The sequence below is a fragment of the Hylaeus anthracinus genome, unplaced genomic scaffold (assembly GCF_026225885.1).
Source record: "Hylaeus anthracinus isolate JK02 unplaced genomic scaffold, UHH_iyHylAnth1.0_haploid 11985, whole genome shotgun sequence".
Classification (NCBI taxonomy): domain Eukaryota; kingdom Metazoa; phylum Arthropoda; class Insecta; order Hymenoptera; family Colletidae; genus Hylaeus; species Hylaeus anthracinus.
In genome coordinates this window covers 4045583-4065879 of record NW_026534333.1, presented here as the reverse complement: position 1 = coordinate 4065879, position 20297 = coordinate 4045583, and positions in this window count along the sequence as shown.

The window sequence follows — 20297 nt, the reverse complement described above, 5'->3', positions numbered from 1 at the left end:
GCCGATGATTATTGGTTAATTGGAAACTCGTGGCACTTCGCACGAAAGGGTGTACGACGTAAAAAGGGCTTTCCAAAAGGGTCTTGTAGGATTTTGTCGTTCGACGATATTCCTACGTAAGATGAGAGAGATTCTAAAAAGAAATGCGATACTGTAAGAGAAGACAAAGGAAACAGAATATTTAATCGTCTGATTTGCGAATCTGAAGAATAAGAACGTTGGCCACGATATAATAATCGAAAAACGCTGTTAGAAGATATTCCATTCCACGAGTGTATCGCGAGACTAACGACGCCAGATAACCGAGTATACTTTTTTCGCGGATGGCATTAAACGATCAAGATCCAGACAATCGGTCATCGAATTGTGACTCTCGATCCCGACGATCACCCCACCTCTTATTCGCAGCCGTTATCGTTCTTCCAAGTGGCTTCGACCTCGCGCTGCTCGCAAGGATAACACGTGTATAGTCGCGATCGAGTTGTTCGAGGTTATGATCGAACGACGATCCGGATCTAGACTTGGCGCCCGTCGTTTATCGCGATAACGCGCGAACGCGCCAATCGGATGTCGGGATATTCGTTTATTTATCGGTCCGAAGTGGGAAACACCCCTTTGATGGAAGATAAAAAGAAATAAAGTAGAAACATTTATATTTTTGTATTTAATTTCTACCGGTAGTAAAAAGTTATCGATTTTATCAATTACGATCTGTTTAGAATGTACCTAAACTTACTTATCGATGCTGGTAAATTAATAGAAATTTCTACATAGCTTGTAAACAATTTTAGGTGTGCTTTGAAACGGACGATATGGTCGAAAGTGTTTAATATTTTCCTAAAAAAAAAATATAAATGTACAGAAATACAAATGTTTCTTAAAGAACAAGCACGAGAACAGACTTGAGAAGAATAAATAAAATCACGAAACCACCCATTGTCTTCCCATCCTGTGAATACATTTTTGACTGCTCTCAGATCTTATTTTAGCTACACTCGTTTGTATGTCTAACAAATACCGTGCAAACAAGTTCTTCGAGAGTGAATGGATAATTAATATTAAAATTTAAAATCAACGCGGGATACTCGGCAGACACGTATCCGCCACATTGAGCGACCTGCTAAGCACCTGTGTAGAAGCAAGAGATCAAAGAGTCCCCTCGGTGTTTTTCAAGCGACAATAAATCAAGGTCACGCTGTATAAAATCATACGCTCGGTTGAGGAACGCGTTAGGTGAATCGAAAAATGCTACAATTAGTTTCTTCGACTTCGGATCATCAGGTTCGTCACTGAGCCTTTCTTCGGCGTTTTAATTTTGTTGAAAATCTTTTTATTCTTATTTTTCCAGACACCTGTAGAAAGGAGACCTGGGATGTAACACCGAGTTCGAACGGCGCGGTTAAACGGAGCAGGCATCGAATGCTCGGCAAACAAATTCTTTTCGTGGAAGCGTCGTGTTCGATCGCTCGTCTCCTAGAATTCGAAAACGTAAAACCGTTTGGAACCGACCCGGGCGTTCGAGAAAGCGATGGAAAACAAAGGTTTCGTCGCGGATATAAGAGGAGTACGTGTGTCCTTGAGATACGCCGTCGAAAAGCACCGAAATGTGGAATAGTACGATAATAAACAAGACGTCTGAAAAAGCACGATACGCGGATGAATAACCGAAATCAAAGCAGCCACGATACTCCGAGCGCAAACAGCCTCGAACCCAAGGTAAAGACGTCCGTGGACATTCCAAGTTATATCCGCGACATGATTAATTATTCTCTTCGGCAGGACGAAATTAATGTAAAATATTTTCGAACGTTGTCAAAGTTCTAACAGGGAACGATTGGTAACATCTGAGCCGGAAGTGTAGCAGAAAAAGGGCGTAATGAATATAAAAATCTTCGTTGAACATTTGATAAAATAAACAAATTTCAATTTAACAACGCACACCAGATATATTTTTCACTCAATAATAAATAGAAAGAAATTTTTCTCGATTTTAAATCAGCAAAAACAATTTTGAATTTAAACAGAATGATAGCAAATTTTTTAATTAAAAAATAACGAACGATCTTTCCGATTCGGTCAAAAATGAAACAGAATTAATTTTAATCCGAAAATAAAATAAAAAATAGAATTAATCCAATCAAAATTTTCGGTGACACGGTGGCTGGTAGAGCTGCAACTACCGATCTGTGTGTTTCAAAAGTGTGGCGGTCGGGTTAAAGAAACTACGGTGACGTTGTTCGAGGTTAAGATCCAACGACGTTCTTGGATCCGTACTTGAACTCGCCCAGCGCTGAATCAGGCCGCTATCGCGACAGTTTCGCACACGATAGACAACCTTCCCTCCCTGCCAGCGACCGAAGAATCCCTTTAGAGGCCTTCGGTCGCGGTAATCCGCGGACGGAAAATGCGAGAACAATCGATCATTCCGAGAGGACAAGGGCAGTGGGGCTTTACGTAATCGCGGCTACGTCAGAAATCGCGCGGAAAAATGGTCGAAGCTGGTGTTCCGATCTTGTCCTGCTGAACGATCGTCGAGATTAAGCATGGAAAACAAAGTACGCGCGACGATATCGAATCGTACGCTCGTCGAGATAATTGGAGAAGCGTTAGAGATCTCGTTCTGTCGATTGGGACGTTAATAAATAATTTAGGTGACATTTTGAAGTGGCGAAACTTGATATATTCAAACGAAATTATTTGTGTATGGTACCTCAAAAATTCGATAGCACTACACATTTTTCATATTATTACATTAATGTATGAACAGGACACTGTTGCCATAAGATGTGTGAAATTTCGATAAGGTAAGGCCGAGCACCTAATGCTTTAATCAAATTTTCAATAGAAAAATGAAACGACTGCGAATAACTCCAACGTAGTTACAAACAAAAAGGAGAACATATTTGGGTAGCAGACGTCACCGATGACACGCGCGATGCAACGATGCAAGAAAAAAGCATTATCGCATTTTCATGGGTGACTTTCAGTCTTCGTCGAACGCACGCGATCTTTACGATTTCGCGATAGATCTGATAGAACTGATAATAACCCTGCGAGCCCATGTAAACGACTTCGATAGAAAGCTGTCCTTCGATAGATGGAACTATCGTTCTTTCGTATGAATCCTGGAATAGCTTTTTAACGATAGAAACCTATGGGTTTAACGAAAACGAAGATCGCACCCTATGATCCCACTGACATAATACGGTTGGATAAAAAACGCGAAGTTGTCGCGTGTGCGGTTTTCCTGCTCCCGTAAGCGAAGATTACCTTAGTAATAGAGGCGTCTCGGATGATCGCGTAGCAGTATGCCGAAACTTGTCGATCCGTACAAATTTCATGGCCACATCGCATGAGAACACGTGTGTCTAGCGTCAAGGTTGGCTACCGTGTGGTCTTCGTGTTTTTAGCCTATGTCCTTGAATGAATATATATATGATAGAAGACGAAAAACAGAAGACTCAGGTCCGAATGATCGAACGATTACACGCGATTATACCCCCGACAAATTTTAATAGATCACCTCATCGTGTCACCTGACATTTTAAAGACTTAGGACAGGACACTGTTTCTTCAGTAATGCGAAGTATGAATTATACACGCTGCTACATTCGAATTAAAGCTACAAACATGAACAAGCAAAGAGGCGCACGTAGCGATAACGCTGAAAAAATAAGCCAATACGATGAGTTTTAACATCGTGTCATAACACGTGCTTCTACTGCGCACACCGTCCTAGAAACATTAAAGGGGAACGTACATGGAACCGAATCAGCGAATAAACGATACCGTCGAACATGCGACACCGACCCGTGATAATGGAACACACGTACGACGATAAACGTAACCGGTTACGTAACGCGATATGTTAATCATTTTTTCTTTTCCTTCGCAATGAACAATTTAAATCGAGCATGCCCTCGTGGCACGGTACACGGTTATATTGTTGCGGCACGATGGTATCGATTACCTGCGAGCAAGATATTTTTGGATGTTTTATTATAGTGCCGTGTGTTCGAATTACGTATAGAACGTTTTACGTGTAGCGTATACAACTATTGTTCGCTGGTGAAAAACGGTAGCGCAGCTAACGTTGTCGTTCATTTGTGCCAGAACGCGCGACAAATATTTGAACTGCCACGACAGCCGCGTAATTGCGATATAAGTGAAATAAGCGTGGTAAGATCAGACGCAACGGTAACAGGTCGAACGCGAAGACAGACCTCGAGGCTCGGGAAACTTTCCTGGGAGAAGCAGATTGATTTTCAAGCTCGGAAGGTGACATAAATCACGAGATGATAAATAGGATAAAGCAGTAATTACTATTACGATTACGTCTCAGGTACAACGCAAATTAAATTATACAATATTCCACGTTGATCGAAACGAAGCTCATCTGGATAATCATGCTGTCCGATAAACATTCCAAATCTCTTTACAATTTTTCTATCCTATCGTTCCAAGAAAATTCTGTTCGGATTTCATTCCCACCTGCCACGTGTCTTCCTAACCGAGTACAATACAAATGAAAGTAAAATGCAAAACAGTTTACCGGATCTTTTAAACATTTCCTATCTCCTACTTCCTACCAAACAAGGCCCGAAGAGTCATCGCCTACGCGTGGACCCTTCGCCAGAGTCCAAAGGACAGGCTGTCATCCCTAAAGCGGTTAGGTTGTACGAAAATAGTGCTGCGGCTCGCGGACAGGTCAGCGGTGGTAAACGGTGCCGATTATAGGCAGCGAGGTAGTGGTGGAGCATGACTGGCAGCCGATATATCTGTATACACGTTGTGTCCTCCCCAGGCCGCCCGTGACCACGTGGCCTTGTCCTTGTACGACGTCGACGTCGACGTCGAGCAACTCTGTGCCACCGACACCCGCCGTCGACCGTCGCGGAACCTTCCTATAACGAGCCGCGGAGGCGGAGAGGAAAGAGATGCTTCGCCTCTGTGTGTTCGTGCCTCGTGCACGCGCCAATGTTCGTGCTCGTGTTCGTGGACGTTACGTACCGCGAAGGCGCCGTTTAACGCGGAATTACGAGCTGGGGTAATCCGTCTCGCCGACGGGGAACTGCGTCATCCTAACTGTAAATCACGTATCCATCGATTGGGCGGACCGTAATGGCAATTATGCAACGTACGAGTCACCTCGGTCTTGGAGGGTGAAATGGGCGAGATGGGGAAAGGACGTAGGAGACTGTTTCGTTGTTTGATGGATTTTCCATTATTAGCTTTGGGAGTATATTTTGGTGTTTAGGAGGCCTGAAATTCGGAGTTTCACGAGGACAGGTGGAAGGTGTTTTGGGAGGAAGTTTGCGAAACTGAAGGAAGAGACCCGAGAAATTGTTTCGCAGAGATGAACAAGCTCCCAACTTGTTCGTACGTTAAATGCTGACCAACATTAATTATGCTGTAATTTTAAACCAGCTCCTCTATCATATGACGAACGTGTCACGAATTAATGTCAACGATTCATTTTTCAGTTTCTTGAGAACTAATATATTTAGTACGACTGAGAGACGTTACTTGGTAACGAACTGTAGTTGACTCAGAGGTTGTCAGAGGTCGATTATATCAATGCACAGGAGTTGACTCAGAGACGGACAATGGTTGACTCACTTTCAGCTGACAGATTTCGTTCTTTAGTATGGCACAGGTGCAGCAATTTCAATGGATTTATTTTGGTTATTGGTTTTAGGTCCCTTTCTAATTTTCTGGTTTTCTCGGCAAAGTTGTATTTTTCGAGATTTAAAAGTCGACGTTCTTCGACTCTACACAGGAAACCGAATGCTGCTGAAGAAGAAAATTGTTGCTTCGTCTCGCACCTCGCGCAACGTTATGCAATCCGCCTAACGAGGGACGCGATCTTCCACTATTGAAGATGTATGTCGCAGCGCATGCCCATGCTCCGAAGGGCCTCGTAGAGATCTTGTATCGATCCTTGCACTTTTTCGTTCATACCTTCTAAAAGAAATCGTTACGTTGCTTCTGATAATTAATCTACGATCCTCTCTACCAAAAAGAACCCTCGATAACAAAATTCCCAACAAGTCCGTGCGGAGAACATCGAGGATCAGACTCCCTCGACCAAGTGAGCACGCGATCAGCGAAAGAGGATAGGCGTAATCCGGCAATGAGTGTCCGATGACCGCTGAGTCACGGGACGTCACGTTGGGAATTGCGTAAAGCAACGGAAAACCGCGTCCCGACGCCTCTCGTCGGTCGAGGAAGGAGTCGCGACGGGAAAGGGAGCGTGGCGTGGTTTCGTGGCGCGAGGATGCCTTGGTCGCGTTACGACGCACGCGATGCATCTAAACGGGGAACACGTGAGAACCAGCTCGGGATCCAGTCCCTCCCCCCTCCCGTTGCGGCTGCACCGGCTGGTAGTCGCATCGATCGGTCGCCAAGGCCGCGTCTTATTCGGGCAAGGCCAAGGTCGTTGGCTGGCATTGCCAGCGAGCGAAGGTGAGCTCGCTGTTTCTCGCACCCGTGGGGTTGCGCTTGCGGAAAGTGCAGCCGGGGTCACGACGATCCCCGCGATCGAACCGCATTCTTGGCATCGGTGAACCGTGATTCCTGATTGGGTGGTAATTGGCAGAAGGGAAGGAGGTAACGTGACGATTATCGAGAGGATTCTTTGACGATTCAGATGGTGGATAGAGTTGGAGGGATGATGCTGATCGAGCTTGCGGTACAATTGGGAAATTAGGCGGTTATTTATATAAACCACCACGTATTATTTTGTTGAAGATGAAACAAGGTTTTCTTATAATTCTATATTAACACGTTGATCGCCACGCCATCGGTGACGGTGCTTTTCACCGAAAAACGAACACTATTAATTCTGAAAGTTGAGTGTCGTAGAAAATGAATTTAAACGAAATACTTGGATTTTGATGAAGTTACCAAAACTAAATATCAAAATAAAAGTTTCATTACGCAGCTTCCAAAACTCTGTAAACAAAATTAAATCGCGGTAGAAATTTTTCAAGAGTATTAGTCTGGCAGTGAACGCGTTAAAGAAATAAAAATAAGAATATGGAACTTTTAAGAGGACGATTCATACGAGTGAGTTTTAGAAAGTGTGATTACAGGTACCAGAAATGAATTCGTAACACTAGGTGGAAACTTGTACAAAACTAATCTTTTAGATTTCACGTTATCGTGCGTATTCGAAAGTGGAGCTCGACTAAAGGCTCGAAAACGTTAAGCACGCTCGTATCGACTAACACTACATTCATGACAATCCAAATGGTGGAATCCGGACAAGAGGGTATAACGATATGCAATACTCGAGGTAAGTAGAGGATGACCTACTAAACTGATTTATTTCGTATGTTTTCAGCAGAAATGTTATTATATCGAGTATTCACATAGTATTAAATCCATAGTTCGGTTCCAGTAGTCACTCTGTCGAATAGCTCAGAAAGCAATCCTCCGATTGCTTTCTACAAATTTGTCTAATGCAGATCGAATCAAATTTAAATTTATATTAAAATCACAATCGACTCAGGAAGTAAAAATCGATAAAAACATGGTAATGTAACGCGTGGGATCGAGTAACGTCTGAACTATGAGTGAAATAGCGAATGGTCCTCAGAAGAGGACACAGTGCAGAATACATTTTGTCTGACGCTTTCGTCTCACTTTCGACATTCATTAGAAGAAAACTCACCAACGATCAATCAGTATGTCACAAGGAATTTCCTCGCGTTGCGTAGGCTGCGGTGACCTAGACGTCACACGCTAATCAACCTTCTGTGACTAATGAGTGAGAAATATACTCGCATGCGAGAACTTCGGATGACGACGTCTGAATAGCGCAATTAAGTGCCGTCTAGTTTGTCTCATATGCATTTTTAGATTAATCGATTTTCCTTTTCTTCGAACGGCGGAAGTTCCGTTTTAGGATTTAGGTCACGACTGTATAAAAGCCGTGACGAGCGTACGACCATTTTTATCGTGTGCACGTGTTGGTGGGCCTGGAAATTAACTTGCTGATTGGACATCGTAACACCTTCTGAAGTTTGCGCCAGTGGAAAGAGAAGGGTAGCTGATCGATGTTATTTTAATAAACTCGTAAACCTGGTCGCCTCGAAATCACGAGCTATTAGAGAGTTTCTAACAATACACAGGGCCTTGATTGTGTACGCGATGAAAAAATTGAACGAGCTTATAGGGAACAAGCTTATCATTTTAAAAGAATTTCTCTTTTCTGACCAGTAGAATTCTGTGTCTGTTATGTCACGACACTCAATCGTATCTTCGTCTGTATAAGAATGGCAGAATTGAACATTCATAGTCCAAGTTGTCAAAAATAGTCGAAAAGCGTCAGCTGTGACGTTTCGACCATCGACTGATACACTTTAACCTCTCTCGAAATAGTTCCAACTGTCATAACCAACTCGGTATTCAGCCTTTGATAAATGCTGTATACAAAACCGTTCAATCTTGTTCATCTCGTCACAACTTATTACCATCTCAAACGCGTCTTTATCGCGTTAATTTATATCAGCGTTACTATACCGCTCCGATATGTCGCGGTATCAGAATAAAGCATCTGCGTTTTTTACACTCTCGGTGACATAACACGTAGCCATGTTAATAATCAATTCTTTCGATTTTCATGGTATACGTAAACAGTGACTTTGAAACAGCATTATTTTCATTAGCAAAAGAAATAACGAAACGATAACAGAAAATAATTATCGAACAAATGAAATCTTCCTAAAGAAGACCTGCAAAAAAAAACATGGTCGAAACATACGAAGAATTTTGCTCCCCTAATTACGAATGTCTTCTTCGTCGACCCTATCATCTCGCAAGAATCGTGTTCAGGACACGTCCTCGTATCGTTCAGGTATCAGGAATAACAGCGGAGTTGCGCAATGATGACCACCTCAGCGATGACATAATAATGGTATTGCAAACAATATTAGTCAATAGGACGTTTCCTGGTTAGATAATGGCGGCAAGGTTACGTGAAAAGAAGCAACGTGCGCGAAGGTGTTGTTAGAGCTGCTCGGAACTGACTCGCGCCTAATCGGCCTGTAATACAAGACCCGGCCGGTTATAGTTGGTTCATCTCGCGATCACTCGATTCGTTAAACTGAGACTCGGTTTTTGTTACGTCTGTTCAAGTTTCTGTCTCCGAGCCGTGACATTCAATTGACTTCTGAAGAAATTGCGACCGACGCGAGTCCATTTTTAACATTTTCCACGAGAAATGGAGAATTATGGAGAACACAAAAATTTGGTAATTGGTATTTTCAGAGAATCGATGACTAAACGCTAGGTTTTCCAACGGGACACTACTGTCGCGTGTGCGATAAAGGCATAAAGTCAAATGAATGAATAGAAATGTTATATATAGAACGACAGAAATCCTGTGTCATAAACTGGTTTCGTTTTCTTCTCGCTGGGATAATCCAAAGGCAAGGCGATCCTTTTGTTTTATTCAGAGACTCGAAAGAAGGAACCATCCTCCATCACACCTATTTTTAAGGTCGACAAGTTTTTTCATAGACGAAAATGTACGATCTTTAAGGCCAACCAGATTTCTTGTGTCTTCGGCAGTTTCATAAACAAGAGTAAAGCGTCGTCAAAATCAACGATCTGCATATTGTTCTTCACTAGCGTGATAGCAAAAATCACGATACGATCACGATAAATATGTTTATACTGAATATAGATTTTACAAAGACAGAGAAGGAAGACCTCTACTTTTTACCTTCTTACCTCGCAATACTACCCAAGTATTATTTATTATATAATATACAAGAATTATTTTACGTCTTCGTCGCACAGGTTGTTTACGTGATGAGCACGATGAAAAGGAAAAAGAAAATATGTAAACGTAAAGGTCGTGGTTGCTGTTATAAAAACGTAACCTCTTTATGCAGTTGGCGTGCATGTATCGATACATCCTCCTTGAAGAAGCTGGAATCCGCCCGAGTATAGCGAACCTGTGCGATTTCATACGTATCAAGGTTGATCTGGCACACAGTCAATAATGCACCCAGTCGATTGTGTGCAATCCGTGTCCGCCGCATACTGAAATATTTTAGTCGTATGTTTCGTAGTTTCTGTTGGCACTTCGGTATCAAGGACAGTCTTCATTCTTGTCTCGAGCCGGAAACGCATAATCTTTCACCGTTTCGATCAATCCCACGTCGTTGAATCACCAGCCAAATACGTTTGCGCGAACTGTTTTTTGATAAATAAAGATCGATCGTTCTTTACGTTCGAATCGTTGCCGAAGATTAACACGCTATCGACAAGCGAACGATTATTTCGTTCTCACCCCTTCGCGGTATCTTTTTCAGACTGGAATGAAACAGACTGCGCATAAAGAAAAGAAGATATAATTGAATGCTGTGGGCCCTGAGAATAAAGTTAGCGAAGAGAGTAACGTCAGGTGAAGTGGATTCAGAAGTTTATTGACACCGTGCGTTGTACCGTCAACAAGATAATCCCGTATGCAAATTTCCGAGTATTTAGCCGGGTCGATACAATCCACACGCGTGTACGTGGCGCTCCGTGCGTCATTAAGAGCCAGCGTTAATTATTTTCGGCTCGAGCATCATGGACGACATCGAACATTCAGCCTTCGAACTGGACAACTTCTAAATTTCTCGATGACGTCGAACTTCCAGTCCAAACTGTTGGGTTAGGTGGAAGGACTTTACGTTTTCCACGAAACGACGTGGGCGTGGATCGATACGAAAATTAATGAAGCCATTTTTATGTCAGTATGGAGGTGTGCCGTAATTAAGTTCCTTAGAGCAGGGGCAAGTAGCACACGGTTATTTAAATTTACATTTTGTCAATCAGGATTTAAATAGACGTACGTTACTATCAGCGCTAGTGATTATTAGAATTTGATCGTGTAGTTTAATCAAGTACCCGAAGTAAAAGTATTTTGCATCGAATACGAAGAATTTTCTGTATCGATTTGAAATGGCATAAAACATTGGAAGAATATGGAAACTATTAAAGAACCTACAGCATGCTCGTTTTGGATTTACGAAACGTATTTAAGAATGAAATTCTTGTTCAGAGTGAAAGATGAACGAGCGATAATTTTAATAGACCCTCGAATGTGTTTCCTGGCAAAAACTGGCACACGTTCAACGATTCCAGTTATCTCTCCCGCTCATTCCGAACGAATTTACGCAAATTTTCAATTCGTTCCAAACGACGCGATGACACAGCCGACGTACGCGTATCGTGAATGATAAGCCGCTGATCGTTTCGGTATCGAATAAATGTTCAATAAAAACTGCTTTTTTTTTTTGTCGCAATTTGCGATTATAGCGTCGAAAGATATTCGATATTGATATATTTCGGACATATTTATCGCCATTTGGAAACGAACATTTTTGTACATCATTATTTGTACATTAAATAAAAATAAAAGTTATGGAACTTGAAACCAGTTCGTATTAATTTCGTTCGCTCGAGCACACTTGAGTAATGCATCCATTCCAAAAATTTCAAAAATTTGTTGCAGCATCCTGTACCATAGTCTCTCGCTATATAAGATACCCAGAGTCAAACCAATGGGAGATTTTTCGTAGACGGTCGAATTTATTAATATTTAACAGATATTCGCAAACTTGAAATTTCGATTTTGGTAGCGATCGGTGCATGTCTGATTGAATTGTTTCCTAAGGACATCGCCTAAACGCTCGCGGTCGATTGACGTCACGTAATTCGAATAACGAGGATCGATGGTTACCACTCGGTATCTAGGAGAAGCGATTCATCGATTCCGTCTCACGTCATTCGCGCCGCGTGTCACTAGATAATGCAATTTGGTGCAAATATAAGCCACCGCGGCACTCCATTAACTATTGAGAATCACTTTGTCGAGTACAGTAATTCGCGATGTTCGCGAGCAGAACGGAAAGCTGTCCGCGGAATGTGGCGTCCTCAGGATCCAAGAAAGCTGTCGTTCAAATAGTCGATATTATTTTGTGAATCGTTACACTGCGCTGGACTGTGAAGCAACAGAAACGTTTGCGAATGAATAAGTTTTATCCCTGTTTATATTATAATTAGATATATCGTTTCGCAAGCTATACATGTTATTTAACGTGGAATAAGTACATCATACGCGAGATGTTAAACGAACTGGACATCTGTACGAGTAACATTCCAAACAGATACATTGCGATACATTGAGATCAGTTTGAGGATCCTCTCAACTCTTGTCGAGGGATTAAAGCGTAAATTGGACCTGTCTCCTCATGGATGCTTCGAAAGTTTCGGCATATGTTATCGTTTAAAACTCGAACAGAAATCCAAGTCTCTAAGTTGAACTCAATTTCTCATGTAACTCATCGAAAATGGAAAGATTTATTGCCTAATGTCGATATTCCTCGATGTTCTTTAAGAGTCGAAATATACAACAAATAAAAAATATGTTTATACTCCTTCGAAAGCCTCCCCCCCAAAAAATATATATATTCCTTCGTATAATTGTCTTAAAATTGATTAATTTTTGTACACATTTTTATATCGTTCTTCTGACCCGAGTTATCTAAATACACGTATAAAAGTGGGATTTGTACACCGATATAATTCCTTTGTTCATATTGCCACGATGTGAATGTAAACAATTGGCAATGTAAGTCGATTTGTAAGCTCGCATATCATACGTGAAAAAACCATAAATATTGTTCGTGGATTTTGCCAGCACGCGTCCTTGATTCGCGTTTATCTATACGCCCAAGTTCGATCATTTTCGACGAAGCTCTTTATTTTTTTTTGTTGGTAGCCACGGCATTATCCGTACACGAGGCATTTCTTTAATCGAAGATAAATTTGTATTGAGAAACGGGTTATCACGTACGGTCACAACGTCAGCAAGGACTGCTGCCAACCAGCCAAGGAGCGGAAACCTTGCAAAGCTCGCTCCAAATGTTACCTTCTGTCTAAGCAGCGTAGTGCTAACTCCGCTCGAAAAATCATCTAAATGGCTTCTTCAGTGACAAGAACGTGACTATTAAACGTTATTTCACCGAAACGACGCTCGGTTTCATTGTTACGTTCCACGCGGTTGTTAAATCTACAAGATATTCATCGAAGAGAATCGCGCGACGAACGACGATACGTCATTAATTGAATTAAATATTCTTCGTTATTGGAACTGGAAGTACTTGTTCTCTAATGTTAATATCTTCTTTCTCGAGTGGATATAATTATTACACATTTTCATAATACATCGCCGAACCCATTCAAATTTAATTAATTTTACTAATAAGAAAATTGCTCTAGAAAGTCTGATCAATTAATTTGTTCTCGATCCTACTATTCATTGAGTAAAATTAATATTTTCCTCCAAAAAAAAAAAAAAAAAAAAAAAGAATTCTTAAAATTTACTATTTTGATATTAAATTTGGACTCGCTCCAATCATCGATTGAAGTGTTCTCACGTTTCTCAGCTACAATGTTTTTAGGTTAATCGGCCATTTAATCAACTAATTACATCTTGATTTAATACGCCGACCAACGATGGCGAATATTGGACGGCGTACGGTCCGAATGGAAGCCAAATAATGCCAGGGATGAAAGTGCCCGAGGAAACAGTGTCTCGGGCGACGGATGACAAACGAGGGAATTCAGGTCCAGCAAGGCGAAGATGAACTGACTCCGTTTTGACCGAAAGTTCGTATCCTTGACACAGAAAGCCCGTGGCGGCGGTCTAACCCGGGCAAAGGCGGTCGTTCCATTTGCGTTTCAAATACCAAGCGGCGAGGACAAGAATGCCATCGCAATGAGGCGAACTTGAGAGAGTTCGCAACCACATCGCAACGTTTCCTGTGGGACGATCAAAAATTGACAGTGGCCCAGTCACCTTACATTTCACGCTAGAAAAATTCCTATCGAGCCGAGGTGTCGCGTATACTTTCAATAAGACGGTGCAAATAATAGGTGACCATAATAATAGGAGCCTCATAGTCTACGAGACAATAAAAAATCGACGGTAGTTCAATCACTCTGGATTCGATTATAGAAAAGTTTCTATGAAATTGACTTTTTGCAACAAGGTGCGAAAAGTACTACAGTCGTTCTTGCAATTTTCCGTGGACACAGATAGGTGTAAAAAGGAACAGCGTTTCGTAGATATCTCACAAAGTGCTTATACAAAAACAGTCATTATCGAACACGAAGATAAAGAAATTTTCTATGAAAAAGGTGTTGAATGTTTTTTCTGTGTAATCAATAGTTTGCAGTACAATTGTGAATAATTCTAAGCTGTGACTTTTCTTGTCGCCTTTGTTTACCCACTACTGTATCTTATCCGATAATGTGCCTTGTTAGCTAAAACGAGGTAACGAGTGAAAATAATTTCCATTTAGAAAAAATAACTCTGTTCTTCCTATATCGTCGTAGGAAGTAATTGACAAACCCGATAAACAAAATCTTGTTAAACTCGAAAAATCTTACGATTGTAATTTTTGTACGAACATCCGTTCTCTCGCGTTCTTGGATTCCTCAACTAGGTCGATTTAACAAGAAACTTCTCGCCGCCTCCGCCCAGCAACTTTCTCCCTGCGCAGGCGCGCGCAGAAAGCGCGGGAACACTCATCGTGAAAGGGGATACACGTGGTTGCGCAATCCGTCTGGATCGAAATGTTAATTCTCTGTTATAGCGAAGCGGCGTGAAACGTCAGAGGTTTCTACAGCAACCGAGCGGTAACTGTAAACACGCAGCTGAAAGTCAACGCGCGTGTATCCGCGCTAGCCTTGATCCTTAAAGACCGGCATCCACATTACGAGACCAAGCGCGTATTCGCGCCAGGCAAAAAGCGCGGGAAGGTCGTTCGCGAAGAAAAGAAAAACCGAATGTGAGAGGAAAAAAAGAAGAGGAAACAGGAGTCCTCGATGTCGAGACTTCTTTTTCGTTTCCATCGACGCCTCACTGTTTCTTAATACTTTTAACTTTTAAGTGAATTGGGTAACGCTTCCGTTTGGATGTTTGTAGGGGAACGTAAACTCGTACTACGTTTGTATAAACGCCCGAAGTTCAATTTTGTAACATCTCGTCACCTTCGCGGATTGTTTGATCTTCTCATTGACGTAAAAGCTAGACTTTTTGGTATTGGAAAATTTTGTCAATGCCAAGTCAACCCACAGTCTCCCTCGGTCGCCATAGGTCAGCTTCGATCGCGATAAGTTACCCGTCGGCCACTTTTAGTCACCATCAAATCTATCAACCTAACCAAGTCCTTCGTACAATATAGCTGAAATCGTCGGCCATCTCGAGCCTCGTAATCGAACATGATGTACAGCGTGTTAGCAGAATGAAACATAATTCGGACAGTTGGCAAAGCTCGAAGCACCGTCACTGTCTATCGCGCAAAAAGGCCAAGACCGTGTCTAAACAAAAATTCACGAGGGGAATTCAACGAGAGCAATTCGTTGATTCGCCTAATTCCCGTTATAGCCAACCTTGCCCCGGATCGTTCGCGAACCTCCTTCTGGCTAATTTGTATAATTGTTTTCAACAATAGCAGGGACGGTATCGCGTCGGTGTATCGCGCCAGTAAGCCGAGGATTCGTCGACGAAGTACACGGCTAAATGGTCGGTAACCGAATTACGCGTTCATCGGCGTAAATGGATCCGTGCTTGTCCTTCTGTGTTATTCATCGTGCGCGCGGTTTACGCCGAATTAAATACCGCTGAACCGTTTCGATTGGTCCCGCGAGCGATTTATCAGAAGCCCGAAGACGGTTAATTGCTCCAGCTGCGACGCGTGAATTCGAAACAATTTGCGAACCGACATTGCTACCTGAACCGAACGATTGGGACTTATTTCAACCCTCTGTTGCGTAGATTTTGTTTCGTCTGTCAGAAAAGAAATTATTTCGTGGGTGTTTGAGTATAATCGCGAGTTAAATAACGCTTTAGGTATACAACGAGCGATTGGCTCTGTAGAACTATTAGATGTTATACAATCACTCCTCCTATAATAATTATTTTGTAAAGGACTCGAGAGCCTTCGACCCTCTGTTGCGTGGATTTTGTAGATTTTGAACTACTCGATGATCTATCTATAATAATTAATCGAGAACCTTAACCAACACCAAGCTGCCTATGATTTTGTCCGTCTTTATTAATAAAGGTGCAATGATAACGTTATAAATAAAGGAATTAACAACCAAGTTCGCCTCGTCTCCATTGTTTAGAGTTTGGATTGTGCTCGGCCGTTGTTTCGTTCGCTTCTTCAGCTTTTTCTGTGGTATATGCGAACGATGGGGAACCATGGGACGAGTCACCGAGAAGGGGACGATACAAGACGGCACCGAGGATGACGAACACCAGAATGTTTAATATGCTCGCCCTTGCTTTATCCGCGCATACATATTCCGAAATTCGACGGTTCTTTTTTCCATCGTATCGCTGATGCGCTGAACGGAGCTTTTTTTCCTCTGTCCTGTCGGGACGGAGACATAAATCTGTCTTTATGGTCTCCCGGGCACCCTTTAAAATTCACTATCGCGTTTCGAGGGCAGCAAAAAGGAGTTCGATGAAAGGGGGCCATAATTCAATTCCACTCAACGTTTTCTCTGGCTAATTGAAAACTAATGCATCCGTGCCGCCTTGGAATCTCTTCGAGCGTCCTTCGTTTTTTTTTTTTTTTTTTTTTTTTTTTTTTATTCGACGCTGAGATCCGTATGCGCTGCCCTCGACGCAATTGCGGTACGCGAAATTCTGATCTAGGCAACGATTTCGAGCGACAAATAAATGATAAAGAATTGCTTATTTCTTGCTTGTTTAGACGAAGGAGTTAAAAATTTGAATCGTGAAATGAAATATTTCGGAAAGGGATGAAACGATAAGTTATACCATAGAATGTGTACATATATTTTTTGTATTTCTGTCAACTATTATTATCATATTTCCTTTTTAAAAAATGTTTCCTTTTATTCCTCCTTTAATAATACATAACGAAAAGCGGGTCTGCTTCGAATGGAACAATGAACCGCATCTGAACTTGCGGCAGGTATTCGAGCAAGCGGTTTCATCCCTATTATTTCGTTCGGTTAACAGCGCCAAGACCTCTCTAACGTATTTAAAGACGAAAGAGTAATGGACGGATGCGAATCACGATGCCCGTGCAACGTGCACCCAGAAAATTATTAAATGACCGTCGACCTCGTACCACCGCGACTCAAGGAGCAATTCTCCCTTCGCGGCGGACGCTTGCGCGTTCTATAGCGTTATTCGACCAATTAAAATCAAACGTTTGACGTTTGTTGCCCTAATAACTCAGAGAACGAAGGCGAATCCAAGGTCCCCGCCGGACGCTCGTTTGAGCGAACAATGCGACTCGCATTGATTTCGAACCTCCAAGGTTGCGCATATCGTGCGTCCACCTCGAGACCTAACGATCGTGGTACTCATGCTGTTCCCGGTATCAAACAGCTATTCTCGATCGGTAAACTTCTCCAACGCCCAACGATAACATGTCAATTAAAAAAGAAAAAAACAATCTGAAAGGGAACTGGGATTACGAGATTTTTTTATTTAAAATATTTATTCAAGGGTCTGGTTAAAAGCTGTGGGATTAAAGAATATTGCGATAACGATTATTAATATTCCGCGTTTATCACCGTAAATACCGAGTGAAATTATTATCGAACAGAAAAGACAAAAATGACGACGGCACGGAACAGGATGTTTGCGAAGCACTGTAAACTTTGTTAAGGTCACAGTTATGTGCACGTTTCAAGAGAAACAGGTAGGGATTTGCATATACCATTGAAACCGACGCGAATACGAGGAACGTCGCGTAAACCTTGCAGGAATTTATAAAGAATCGAAGCGATACCGAAGTGTAAACGTAGAAATACGCTCGACGAAAAATAAATAGAACGTTATACAATCGGAGGAGGAGAACGTTTTCTTAGAGCGAAAAAAGTAATGCGACAAAATACACAAATATTTTTTTTACTGTTTAGTAATATTCCTAAATTTTGTCTCCGATCTCTAGACTCGACTAAGCTCTCGAACTAAAACCGAGCTTTCTGTACATTTACGATGAATAACTCAAGAAACGAATTTTCACTACTTCCATTCCTCGTTTAATTCGCAAATAAATCCTAGAATCTCGTTACCCAGACTAACCCCTCAATCTTTACTAGAGCCTTTAACCCGCAATGAGAAACGGCAGAGCATCATTGCCTGGATTTTCCGACGTGATTCGATCGATAAACAGATCGCGACTCGCTTTCATCGTCGATTGATTCGTCAGGCTGGAATTCCAGCCAGCAGAAAGGAAGGCAGATAGGCAACTGCAAACGCTGACTCACTCGATTACCCGTGCCAGGAGTTGAATCTCAATTAAAGAGCCGGTCTTGTCGCCGGTCAAAAGCCCGACGGTAGTGAACCGTACTCTTTATTTTCTTTATTCTTAACCTTAACCCTCGCCGAGTCGATACCTTGGACTGGAGGTCAGCAAACTTATCTCGAGTTAGGCCAATATCAACGATCATGCTCGTCGAGTGACGAAATGTGTACCAATGCAGAATTTATGCAGTTTTCCATATTTAAATAGCGCGCGTTGACCTGAACCACTCGTTTCTGTGAATATTCTATTTTTAAATCAAAGAAGTACTGCAACCGATTGTGATAAAGTTGTCGATTTAAAAAATGATGGCAATTTTTCATTTACAGTTTTATCACTTGATACAAGAATAAACAAGAAGAGTGCTTAAAGTTCGATTTAGCTTCTCTTATATATTGTATTTTTAGTTTATCTTATACTATTCGAGATGACCCGAAGAAGGCCGTGATACATTTCGCCTAAACATCGTCGATACTGATAAACTAGTAATACTTTATCTATTCCTTTAATGATCATTTTTCATCATTTATTTTCCAAAAACATGCGTATTAAATAAAAATAAGAATTTCAATTACAGAACGAAATAATTCATGACAGACGACAAAAAATGTAACCGACAAAGTGCTGTACATTAATTTCGCTCGTTATTCCATTAAAACGTAATCTTTTCCTCGTGCAAGGTGAGATCTATTCTTCGTACATCAAATACATCAACTTATCGATCGTTGCAAACGCAAAACTGCCCAATTAACGCTCGTCGGTATTATCCAGGCGAATTGTAATGCAAAATCTATTGTCTCTCGAAACACAGATAAATCGGCCTCACGCCGCTTTCTTGATGATAGGTTCACGTATCGGTCCACTTTTTTTTTTTTTTTTTTTTCATGATCTATCCGCCAGAACGTCGAGGTCCGTTCGTATCCGCGCAATCATGCGTTCGGATAGACAGGTCAAGGTTCGTCCGATTCCTCATCGTACTTTTCAATAGGTGGGTCAAGGTTCATCCGCTGTTCCGTAATCGTTCTTTTTAAAGAACCGGCGCTATCGCCCTTTGCACAGCCACCTCCGATCGAGCGGAGAAGGTTATATTTACCAACATCTAGCTGTTAAGTAACCGCGACGATCCTCCCCGAACAGAAAAAGAAAAAAGAAATATATGCACGTCGAATTGAGTAACATCCTTTTCGATGTCGGTTAAAAAGGTATCTCGTTACGCTAACGACATTCCTTTCGACGCCTAATCATTCTGTCGTCCGGACGGCAAGGTCTGCCCGCCCGTAACCTAACCTAGAGCTGAATGTTACAAGGTCATCGACACGCTCCGTTGCAGATGTAGGTAAATGGAGTCTGTTACGGAACACCGCGGTTCTTTTAACTAATTCGAGTGGCTCAATCAGAAATTCCAAATCTTCACCATGAAATATACGATCGTCCTTGAGTTCATCGTAACCCAAATTTCGGTGGAGCACGTCTCAAATTTCATAAAGCGTGAGGTTGCGTTGGATGTCCTTTGGTTTTTAGGACGCACTTAAGGTGGATATCGAATGGATCGGCCTAAGATTGGCTAGTTCGACAAATTTACGTGCAGGGTGCATTAAGAACACGTAAGAGGAGTGAAAATATCCACATCGCCATGTGCCTCGTTGGACCGTGTTCCCAAGTCATAGTCATTTTTATACCCCTGTGATTCTGGATAGCAGACAGAGTATTCGTAACTGGTTCTGCTAAACATATTTTCGTCGATACTTTACTAGTGCACAATTCATTCGACAGACCGTTCAAACAATGTCACGTCAATTAGTTCATCCAAGCATGAGGACACAGTGTAATCTCTACTCTTAGAATGAAAACTGTTGGTGTCATCTAATCACAACCTAATTACGAGAGGGTAACAGTTTTCGAATTTTCAACTACCTTTTTCCCCAAATGTTCTCTCTC